General features: G+C 37.0%; 1 long non-coding RNA gene across 1 annotated transcript in view; it reads left to right on the plus strand.

Moving 5' to 3' along the window:
- The window catches only part of LOC144381569 (uncharacterized), a 116,212-nt gene extending 103,477 nt beyond the window's left edge, over positions 1–12,735 (plus strand). Inside the window, exon 5 of the long non-coding RNA XR_013446932.1 lies at positions 12,562–12,735. This is a non-coding gene — a long non-coding RNA (uncharacterized LOC144381569). The remainder of the gene's footprint in view (positions 1–12,561) is intronic.
- The last annotated feature ends 209 nt before the right edge of the window (positions 12,736–12,944 follow it).

Here is a 12,944-nt window from a genome sequence, read left to right on the forward strand (position 1 = left end):
AAACGAATTATTAACAATCACATCACATGTAACAGTAAAGTGCTTTACTGGACAATATCTCAACATTGGAAACAACTATGCTGCTATGCGCATTTCAGTAAGGAGTAAACTAATTCTTGAAGAACTTAAGTGAATTACTCAAGGGAAGCCAGAGAATAACTGAAAGAAGAGGGACTCATTTGAGATTTAGGTTTTCTGATATGAGGCTTGGTACCCTTAGACTGCATCGCAGTCTCACCCATTCCACCAGAAGTACGGAGCACACCAGTCTTCATTATTGATTTTCAACAAATAATGGCAACTTCTAGTCATGCTCTTCTTTGTTTCACTTCTTCTTAGATCACAAAGACAGTTGAGACCACATTACTAGAAGAGTTGTGGCAGTCTGTAAGGAGTCTTCCAAAGCAAATGGGCAGAGGATTCAGAACAGGGTCTTTAGAAGCCTATTAGGAAAAGCACATATTAGGATAAGAGAAGTTTGGAAAGTGGACTTTCTGGCTTCAGATCCCTGCTCTTCATTTAAAAGCAGTTTGATTTGAAGGCAATCACTCCATCCATCTGTAAAGCATGACTGAGGACATCGCCAGGGCTATTTTGCTTACCATATCGATAGTAGGAAATGAGGAAGAGAATATTGCAATAATTGAAACTCATAAAATGTTATAATATTTTAAGCATTTTATAACATATTATTTATAACACATTATATTGTAATATATTACTTATGATATTTTATAACAATGGAATAACCATGCTGACCTACCTAGGTACTCAATTCTAAGACTTCTTTTCTCTGTGTTCATTCACTCCCAAGGTGATCTCCTGTCTAAATATTATCTATATGCTGCTAATTTCTAAAATTGTATTGGAAATACACCTGGGTGGCTCAGCCGGTTAAGCATCTGCCTTGGGCTCAGGTTATGATCCCAGGGTCCTGGGATCAAGCCAAACGTTTGCCTCCCTGCTCAGCGAGAAGCCTGCTTCTCCCTCTCCCTCTGCTGCTCCCCCTGCTTGTTCTCTCGCTCTGTCAAATAAATTAATAAAATATTTTTAAAAAATTGTATTTCCAGTGTCCCATCTCACCTGGAGTGAAATCCTAATTTGTTACCATGTTCCACTCACATACACACCTTACCTCTTCTCATTGCCCACTTTCTTTCATTCTTTCTACATCCTGTTGTTTCTTGAACAACCTAGGGATTCTCCTGCCTGAAGGCCTTTGTTCTCTGCTGTGCTTCAAATGCTCTCACTCAGATAGCAATGTGACTGTCCCCTCAGTTCTTTTGAATCTCCTCTCACAAATCACTTTATTGGAGAAGCATCTTTGAAAAGCTTACCTAAAATATCACTTTCTTCTCCATCCCTTTGTATCTCCATTATCTTGCTTTATTTTTCTTCCTAATCCAAATCTCCATCTAGCTAGCTTATTAAATATTGATTAGTGTATTTGCTTATAGTTTATCTTCTCCCATTAGAATAAGGATCACAGGAACAGAGACTTTGTTATTTTCCTGGACCCAGAACTTAAGACATAGTAGGTACTTAAGAATTATTCACTGGGGTGCCTGGTGGCTCAGATGGTTAAGCGTCTGCCTTCGGCTCAGGTCATGATCTCAGGGTCCTGGGATCGAGTCCCACATCGGGCTCCTGGCTCAGTGTCTATCCCTGCTTATGCTCTCTCTCTCTCTTTCTCTCTCTCTCAAATGAATAAATAAAATCTTAAAAAGAACTATTCATTAAATGAAATTGAGCAGACCATCATATGCTGGCAATAGTGGTTAGCTACTTCATTATTAAGAGTTGCTTCACCTGGTTTTATGGCAGTAACCTGGACATCCGGATATTGTAGATTATCTCTTAGCTCCCAGTATTTACACGTCTGTCAGTTGTACCTAACAATGGCAGTGGGTTGAACTGCTTTCAGGTGTCTTCCTCACTTAGGTCTATTTACTCATATACTAAATATGGATTGAATTCTTGTGGGCTATAAAGGGTGACTATATTCACAAATAAATACGATAACATCACTAAAATTTTATTTTATACTATCTTTCTATTATATCCCAGAAATAGAATGGAGCTTTACATATATTATTTCTACTCCTGCCAAGCAAATCTGCAAAGTTTACATATTTCTCTCTTACAGATGAAAAACCTGAGTTTCAAAAATTTTAAGTATTTTGACTAAGTGAACAAAGCTTTTAGTTGTTGTCATTCGAAGCTAGGTTTGTCTCACACTGTACCCACTGCCATACCGCTTGATATTCTATCTTCGAGCAGGGAATATTATGAGGAATATTATGCTAGAATTTTCTCGCTTAACAAAATCTACTATATGAGATTGTATTGATTCGTAAGCTCATTTGTTTTCGCAGGCCTTAATGCATTCCTAAAATCTGTCAGAGTCAGGAAGAATCTCAGAGTTACTTAGTCTGACTCTCATTTTATAGATCTAGAAAGTCTGCCTGAGGAATATTGTTTCCCCCCCAATCACAGAGCTGCCCTATTGCACAAACTCTCTGAGCAGTGTTCAGTATGTTGGGCCTTCCCCAAACTTGATTTGCACCATACAAGATTTGAAACAAAATAAACTGTTTTCAGACACTCTGTTCATGGGTTGGTTTGGCAGAAAGTGAACAAGACTTTCACTTCATGGCTGGAAAATGGACCATACACACTGTAGGAATTGTTTTTAGTCAATCAATACTACATTACAGAATGAGGGGAGAAGGTTGTAGGTGGGAAAGCCACGTGGAAGAAGATGGATTATACGGGATAGTAATTGGAAGTCATCGTGCAGCTCCAGTGGCAAGCAATATCAATGACCCAAAAAGCGGTTTATGGCTAAGGTAGCAGATACAGAGCTCTAAGTTGTGACAAATCATGATCACCAATCTCTCCATAGATATGGTGGCAAATATATTACTTAAAAATACCAACAATGTCAATGTAACAAAGCAGTAAATGCTACAAGCTATAAGTGTATGCACCTATCACATACACACACATCACTTAATGTATAAGTAACATAAAAAAACAAAAATATGACAAATTTATGCTTACAGACATAATTTTTTTACAACTTAAACATCAAACATTCAAATCTAGTGTTACCTGGAAAAAGTCTCAAAGAACACAATATAAATTATGTTTTTCCTATATTTACTTACAGATTGTAACCACCTCTCACTTGATCAGAGCTCAGAGTTCTATAGTGTAAGTACCATGGAGCTCATTATTTTTATATGTTCAATCAGTATTTCAACAAGATGTTCTATTGAAACAAGCCTTAAGTGACTGTGAAAATCTATATTATGGTCAATTTATGTCTTGGCTTTATTCACTTGCATTCCTGAAGCAAATATTTAAGAAACTTCCTAACTGTTCCCATTCTACAATTTCTTATTCTAAAAGTTTTTGAAAAATAAAAAAAGTATATAGATTAAGCACATATAAATGCTTAAACTCTGTTATCGACTTCATCTTTGTTTTATATTACAGTTGGAGTTTGAGATACTGGATACAAAGTCTAGTAGATAATAAGAAATCACAACCCTATACACATCTTCTTTATGTTAAACCAAAACAGTGATGGAAAATGAATTTAGCTTCTAAAGAAACAAGCATAATTGGAGACCACAATTTCTTAGAATAGCTGATTTACATTGTGAACAGTATTTTGCTCTTTTGTTATTATTTAGGATATATTTTGTTTTGAGTTTTAGACAGTCATTCTAAATCCCACTTGGGACAAAAGAAAAACAAGACCACTAGAATAAATTATTAAATAGTAAGAGTTACAAATTATTAAGTAGTAAGAGCTATGAAAAAACTATTTTGTCAACATTGGAACTACTTGAAGTGTTCTAAAGACCAGTGTATATAATCTCATTTTCTAGGCATATAATTGTTTAAATAAGATTGTGAACTAGTCAAGGAATCCAATTCCCATTTCTAACATTGTTTTTATGGTGGGGAAAAGAATTTTGAATTAAAAAAAATATATAAAACTAATAATCTTTAGTATTTTTCTGACTCTAATACATTCTCAACATAATATACATCCTGCATAAGCCATGATTTCCCTCAAAGTAATTTTTTCTTACTACAAAATAAAAATTTGAAACTTTTATCATCCATTAAATCATACTATCTCTTTTCCCCAGATATGCCATATATATTCCCATTGTTTCCTTCACTTATCCTCTATTTACATATAAAATTTCAGCTTCTGAATTTGACCTAAATTCTACTACAATCTCTACTCATTAAAATTTGTGCCAATATTCTTTAAAATGACTCTTTATTCTTTTTATCATTAGCTACTCTCAAGGTTTAAAATTAGTTGTCATCAATGAACATAAAATTAAATGTCTCAGGCTTAAATATTTTACCCTGAGAAGCAGTGAGAAAATGGGAAAAATATAAGTAGATTCAGGATTTCACTTTAGCTGTCAAATCAACAGCTATGTGTTAATTCAATATGGAGCATTTTTAGGGAAGAAATCAATGATCACTCTAAGATTAAAAGGATGGGGAGCTGAGAGAGTGGTGGTGACATACACATAAATCAAAAGTTTAGGGGATGTGGTTTATTCAGAATTACGAAAAGAATAAGGTTGGACTTTGACATGTTGAGATTGTCTTATCAGTGAACCAATTGGCAAATGGTTGCAAATGTAGTTTATAATCTTATGGAAGAGGATGGATATCAAAATACATAGATTGCATTCAATTCAACAAATTCTATAGAGTACTTATTCTGTGCCAGAGAATTATCTGAGGAATACAGTCAGAAAGAAGATTAAATTGAGCCTGTCTCTGGGGATTCTTTGGTCTCAGTAAGGAGAAATAGATTTATACATAACTACTTATAAAGCATTATATGGAAATATCTAGAACATACTATGGGAAACCATGTGAAGAAGTAATTTAATTTGCCTTGGTGGCTTGGGTAAAACCATGGAAAGCCAAGGAGTTGCAGACAATAAAGTCAGCAACCAAGTATCAACCTCTTAGCCCTAGCTATTTCCTCTCCCTATATTGTATCACTTTGTGCAATGACAATTTAATGACAACATGGGACTCCTCTATATATGCTATTTTTTGTAACTCTATCTCTTCTCACTAATTCTATCTATCCTTTATAGACTTGGCTCCATTAGTACTTTCTCATGAAGGTCTTCCTTACTCTCCTGGCATGTGTTTCTCCTTATGAGTTCTTCTTATGAGACCCTGTAATCACTGCTATTTTAATATTATTAAATAGTGTTAAAATTATCTGTTTGCTAAATCTCTCATTAGGCTCCAAACTAATTAAGGGAGAGACTGATTTTATCTCTGAATCCCTAGAGTCTAGTATAATACTTGACAATGATGAGATGTGTAGTAAATCTTCATGGAAAAAGGAAGAGGAAATAAACAGAAGAGGAAAGTATAGTAGGAGAAATGAAGGAAGGCAGGAAGACACAGATTTAAAACTTCTCAGGACAGAGGCTAAAATTGTTATGGTGATAAGACAGACAAAATAGAGAAATAAATGAAAAAAATTTAATGATCCAGGAAAGGAGTGTAAAACAAAATTAGCATTTTGCAGTACATTGATTTGAGGAAAGGGAAGAAAATGCTCATATATATATATATATATATATATATATATTTTGCTATTGTGGGAGCTAGGGGTCTAACTGAGAAATATGGTCAATATGTCAAATACTATTCAGATTTCTAGAGATCTGAGACTGGATTTAGTTATTAAGAACTCACAAGTGGGAGTGGCGCATGGGTGGCTCAATTGATTGAGTGCCTGACTCTTGATTTCAGCTCAGGACATGATCTAAGGGTTGTGGGATCAAGCCCTGTGTCAGGCTCTGTGCTCAGCAGGGAGTCTGCTGGAGATTCTCTCCCTCTCCCTTTGCCCCCCCCAATAAATAAAATCTTTATTAAAAAAAGAAGTCATAAGTACGATGTCAGTAAAAATGACAGACTAGGGAATTCTAAGAGGCCAACTTCAATACAACACCCCCCCACCTAAAAAAAGCAAAACCTGTTACAATCAACTTTGTCAGAATTCTGGACAATGATAGATGTTTTATAGCAACAACAAAAAATGCTGAATCAAGAAAAAGGCAGCTTTAACCTTGTGGGAGAGCTTTGTGACATTTTAACATAGTTTTTCCCCCTTTATCACTATGCTCACCATGACTGTGTTCTTGAAGATAATAGCCCATATTCCCAGTGTGAAAACACACATTCCTGGTTTATTCAGAATTACGAAAAGAATAAGGTTGGACTTTGACATGTTGAGATTGTGGGACCAGAGGGACCAGAGCAGACCTTGTTTCAAAAAAAAAAAAAAAAAAAAGTTGTGTCTATTTAGAACTGTCTGGGAGTTCCTTAAAGGGCTAATGCAATGCACTTGTCTTTGTTTTTCCTAACTTGGAACTCTTTCCAGGTAAAAAGGCAGCTAAATGGAGAACATTACTCAAAAATGTTAAAAGACAAATGAACAAGCCACAGCCACCTGGGGCACAAGATTACAGATAAGGACAAACAATAACATGCTGAAAGCCTAGGAGGAAGAAAAGCTGGGGGAGACTTACTTTGGACATAAGGGCTTTGAAATTCTCTTGCATATCACAGGAAATCTGAAATGTTAGATGAATGAACAGGCATGGAGACTTGCTCAGACAAGACCTGAGAAGACACGAGGGTTTTAAGTCCAGCTGATCTTTATGCTTGGCACCAATAGGAAGTAAATGTGAAGGCAGAACTCTAAATGTCCTGACTAAGCATTGAAGAAGTACCACAACACAGAACCAATCTGCAAAAGACAAGGAAAGTATTGGTTTTTGTTTGTTGTTTGTTCCAACCATTTAAGGAAATTGCTGTCAATAGACTAGCTGACTGCACCCTAAAGGGTCTGGGACATTAAAGATCACACATGACAAAGAAGACAGTTTAAAAAAATAGTTTAGAAAAGTTACTAAGCAAACAACTGCAAATGATAGCAAGTAACAAAAACAAACCCTGAGAAAGGAGAAGAAACTGGTTTCTGGACTTACCACATAAAATAGTCAAAATGGGGGTACCTGAGGGGCTCAGACAGTTAAGCATCCAACTCTTGATTTTGGCTCAGGTCATGATCTCAGGGTCGTGAGATCCAGCCCTATGTCAGGTTCCACGCTCAGTACGGAGTCTGCTTGAGATTCTCTCTCTCCCTCTGCCCCTCTACCTGCTCTAAGTAAATAAATAAATAAATAAAATCTTTAAAAAAATAAAATAGTCAATATGCCTCTGTTGAATGCCTTTGTATGAAACAAAGAAGAAAGTATGAATCACTCAGAGGAAACAAGAGATATTAACAGAAAATCTTTCTAACAAAAGATAGACATTGGGTTTACTAGATGAAGGCCGCAAATCAACTGTCTTAAATATGCTCAGAGAACAAAAGGAAATAATTGAAAACGAACTAAAGGAAACTGGGAGAATGATGTCTCAACAAATAGAAAATATTAGTAAAAATATATACATTTATTTATTTTTTTAAAAGATTTTATTTATTCATTTGGGACAGAGAGATACAAAGAGAAAGAGCATGAGCAAGGGGAAAGGCAGAGGGAGAGGAAGAAACAGACTCCCCACTGAGCAGGGAGCTGGGCACTGGGCTCGAGCCCAGGACCTGGAGATCATGACCTGGGCCAAAGGTAGACGCTCAAACATCTGAGCCACCCACGCACCCCATAAAATATATACATTTTAAAAGGAAATAGGCACTAATTTGGGAGCTTAAAATTTTCATAACTGAAATGAAAAATTCATTACATGTGTTTATCAACATATTTGAAGCAGAAGAAAGACCCAGCAAATGTGAAAGGATGAAAAAGATACTCCATGCAACTAGTGACCAAAAGTGAGCTAGGAGGCTCACTAATGCCAGAAAAAAATAGACTTTAAGTGAAAAAGCATTGAAAGAGACAGAGGCATTATATAATGATTAAAGTATTAATTAATCAAGAAAATATAAAATTTAAAACATATACATACTTAATACAGAACCCCAAATTATTATTTTGTTTCAGATCTCACTTATAACAATTATTAATACTTAATATAATTGTTTAATTATTGTTTAATTACACTTACTAATAGTTGTTACACAGCTACAATATGCCAGATTTTGGATAAGGACCCGAGGGTTTATTTCAGACAACATGGAACATGTATTTACATAGTTTTCATGCTAGTATATAATACAGCTAAAAGTTAGCTATTGTTATTATGCTATCACATGCAATGATGGAGGGACAGTGTGCTATGGATACACATAGGAGGAGAATCTGATAGAATGATGCATGACTGGGGGGAGGCTTCTTAGAGGAAGTGAACTCTATTGTTAAGTTTAAAGAGGGAGCGCTGTGAATTGTGTAAGACTGTTGAATCACAGGGCGCCTGGGTGGCTCAGTTGGTTAAGCGACTGCCTTCGGCTCAGGTCATGATCCTGGAGTCCCTGGATCGAGTCCCGCATCGGGCTCCCTGCTCGGCAGGGAGTCTGCTTCTCCCTCTGACCCTCCCCCCTCTCATGTGCTCTCTCTCATTCTCTCTCTCTCAAATAAATAAATAAAAAAATCTTTAAAAAAAAAAAAAAAAAAAAAAAGACTGTTGAATCACAGACCTGTACCTCTGAAACAAATAATACATTATATGTTAAAAAAAAAAAAAAGAAGAAGAAGATAGCAGGAGGGGAAGAACTTTGAAGGGGGGAAATCGGAGGGGGAGATGAACCATGAGAGACTATGGACTCTGAGAAACAAACTGAGGGTTCTAGAGGGGAGGGGGTGGGGGGATGGGTTAGCCCGGTGATGGCAAACAATGAATCATGGAACACTACATCAAAAACTAATGATGTAATGTATGGTGATTAACATAACATAATAATTAAAAAAAAAAAAAGAGGGAATCTGATTTAACCAAGCAAAGGGAATGCAGGAGAGGTCTAGGCAAAGGCTGTGTGAAAACTTAGAAGTAAAGGAGAGCAAGGATCAAATCAGTAGAATGGAGTGTATGGTTTGTCAATGGGGAAGTAGTAGCAAGAGGTGAATATATAACAGGTATATATAAACAGAGGTCAGATAATGGAAAGTAAAATTAGCTTTGCTAAGTATTTAGAGCTCTGTAGTGAGGAACATCAGGAGCCATTGAAGTGTTTACAGTAAGTATGTTATGTGGTTAATTTCAAGTTATAAAGCTCATTCTGATTATAAAGAAAACAATGGATTAAAAAGTAGCAAGAGTATAAACAAGCAGTTTAGAAGCTATTCCCATAATCCAGGCAACTGGAGTTTGTGGCTAGAGCTGAAATCTCAACAGTGGGGTAAAAAAAATACAATAACAAAGGCTGACATTTGCTGAGCACACCATATACCAAGGCACATGTTAAGCTCTTTTAAACTTTTTAATTAATCTTTAAAATAAGCTATGGTGTAGTCATTGTTATTATTTTCATTTTACAGGTGATGATAATCAGATTTAAAGAGATTAACTTTCCCAAGATCACAGAGTGAATAAGAGTTAAGGAATACTATTATAGTTATGTTAAGGATATTTCTATAGAGAGTACAATGCTTACAAAATTGTTGGAGGATCTGGGCGCCTGGGTGGCTCAGTTGTTAAGCGACTGCCTTCGGCTCAGGTCATGATCCTGGAGTCCCGGGATCGAGTCCCGCATCGGGCTCCCTGCTTGGCAGGGAGTCTGCTTCTCCCTCTGACCCTCCCCCCTCTCATGCTCTCTGTCTCTCATTCTCTCTCTCTCTCAAATAAATAAATAAAATCTTTAAAAAAAAAAAAAAAAATTGTTGGAGGATCTGATAAAACTGATGTAGCTTTGGCCATCAGAAATGAAGACAGAAAAATAGACAAATGACCAATCAGTTGACCTACTCTCGGGTCACCCCTGAGGTTGTAATGGGATCAACAACCCCATTGCTGCTTCCAAGAATTCCTCTGGCCAAACAGGAAACTGGCAAACAGACACTCACAACTAACATTAAGAGATCAGGGGGCGCCTGGGTGGCTCAGTCATTAAGCGTCTGCCTTCGCCTCAGGTCATGGTCCCAGGGTCCTGGGATCGAGCCCCGCATCTGGCTCCCCGCTCAGTGGGAAGCCTGCTTCTCCCTCTCCCACTCCCCCTGCTTGTGTTCGCTCTCTCGCTGTGTCTCTCTCTGTCAAATTAAAAAAAATAAATAAATAAAAATAAAAATAAAATTAAGGGATCAGGAAGGCAGATAAAGCACTGCTATCTTGCACAACCAACACTGCTCCGATACTTACCATGGAAGAGGCTGGGGAATGGATTCTGAAATTCTACTGTGGAGAAAACTCAGAGATCTATGGCTTCGCTAGTTTCCCAGAAAATAACTCAAGCAGAAGGGGATATGGTATCTGCCCAACTTCCGTCTTCCAAATCTCACTCTGTCCATTTAATTGATCCAACACCTAACTGCAAGGGGGTCTAGCAAATGTGGTTTTTAGCCTTTCAACATCTCTAATATGAGAAGGGCATACAAACAGGGTTAGGTAAGCTATCTAGGAGACTACAGTCTAAATCCAAATAACAGGTAATCGTGGCTTGGACCAGAACGGTAGCAATGGAGGCAGTAAGAAGTAGTTGAGTTTAGAACATGTTTAGCAGGTAAAACTAATGGGATATGCTGGTACATAAAATGAGAAGTACAAAAGAAAGACTAGTCCATGGTCACTAATACTCTGAGCCTAAGCAAGTGGAAAAGAGGAATTGCTATTTGCTCAGGTGGGGAAACTGAAAAAGCAGATTTGGATGAGGAGTCGGGGGAGAAAACTTGGGAGCTAACTCTTAAACATTCAGCTGAAAATGTCTTTTAAACATCTAAGGGGAGATGTCAAGTTGGCAATCAGAAAAGTATGTCTGAAGTTCAGTGTGAGTTCAGTGGCAGAAAATAAATTTGGAAGACAACATCTCCTATAATTTAAAAAAATTTAATTGTATAAAAGAAAAAAACTTTGATAACTTTTAGTCTGCATATGTTTTAAGAAAACTATCCTTCCTTTGTTTTAGCATTAGCAAGTTGTTAATGCAACACAAGTATACTATTCTGTCTGACAGTGCAAACAGAATGATATAAATAACATCAACTGTCACATATGAATGAGTAAGACATCTCCAAGTTGGAATGAACCAGAATCTGGAACAACTCATTACCAAACATAATCAGAGTTATTGCCCAGGACAATATACAAATTATGGAAATCTGAAATGATTTAAATTCAGCAAAGAACACAAAAAGAGTTAACAAGTCTCTTGGGGCAGGGAAAGTAAAGGAAGATGGTAGATTGTATGTTTAAAAAAAATGATTCACAGAAGAATCAGAAACCAAAGAAAAAGCTAGATTCTAACAATGAATTGTGAAGAAAAGTCAAGCAAAACTACATTGATTTTATGCACATTGTCATGCAATGTTTACTAAAGCTCTTGTGATAGATCAAAAAAATTATTCTAAATCTTAATATTCTTTCTTTTGTGTTCAACATATAAAAATAATAAAGAGTAAAGTAATTTATGGTGAGGAATATGATAAAAAGTTCATAGGTCACCCTGTTGCATTTTGCGCTCTGCTGCTTTGATTCTGCTGCTTTCTCCTTCCCTTGCAGCATTATTTATTCAATCTGTTTAGTTTGCTTTACAGGCTGTGGCAGCATTCACAGGGTGGACCTATTGAACCAAGCCGTAATAGATGTAATACATCAATACATTTGAGCTGAACAGCTTTAATTAGGCCTTCCCGGTCATTTCATCAATTCAGTTGAGTACCATTGGGATTTGGATAACACCGAGCCTCCTGTCGAGCATGAGAATTACAGCACTCCAGCAGGGCTCCACCAGTCACAGAGCAAGGTTAGGCAATCAACGATAACTCACACAGGGAAGTGCTCCGCGCCCAACCCATAAACTTGCCCTTACAGTAATATCTTTGAAATCCTAAAACCTTTACACCCAAGTGTCAATTTGGAATGCAAACTGCCTTAAAACCCCTCAAACAGACACGTAAAGCTCTTTTCCTGCTCAATAGAAGAGCAGGAGTTTACCTTGTTGCTGCTGACATACATACATAATCAAGATACTATTTCTGTAGCAGTTAGGTTGATGGACAGGATGGAAGAAGATGCAAAAACTGTGCCGGGTGTAAAATTTTATGTATACAATTCAAAGTTGCAATAATACAGCTGGTTTATATTTTGCAGTGTACTTGTCATGTACAGCCCAGAACAAATGTGCTGAAGGGAACCTGCTATGGAAAATTGATACCGATGAACAGTATAGCAGGGCCAAACCACTGATGTCTGGACAAAGGTAGACTACACACAATTCTGTGACTCGAGACTAGTTTTCACATACAAAATATCTTCAAAAAGAAATACCAGAAACAAAAAAGAACAACAGTCAGTATGGTTGGCCAAAATCTAGGTAACAAAGACATTTTCATTTATGTAGAAAGGCATCCAAATAATCTGATGTCTTTTTCCTAGACTGTGTACAATGTGGGGACACAAATTTGTCAAGAACAACCAATGAAGATGTATCGGGGAAGAGTCTGCAAACACCACGGGTGCAGCCTTATGGGTGGCCAGCCTAGGAAACTGACCTGCAGTGCTCCAACTAAAAATCCATGTCAAGGAAACCATGACGTTCTGAAAACGAAGGGAATGGAGGCAAGTGTATTACACTGAGGTCTCCAATTCCTCAAATGCCAAGGAACAAATCAGCAGATTAACTGGGAATACCATATCCTAGGAAAAATAGTAAGAGGTCTTCACCAGGTAGTCTAACAAGGTTCTCCTCATTCTTTTTCATCCAAATGGAACCCTTTCCCTAGGGTAAATATCCTGGACGCCTGGCTTGTGCTATAGCC

This window comes from Halichoerus grypus, chromosome 4, assembly GCF_964656455.1.
Source record: "Halichoerus grypus chromosome 4, mHalGry1.hap1.1, whole genome shotgun sequence".
Classification (NCBI taxonomy): Eukaryota; Metazoa; Chordata; class Mammalia; order Carnivora; family Phocidae; genus Halichoerus; species Halichoerus grypus.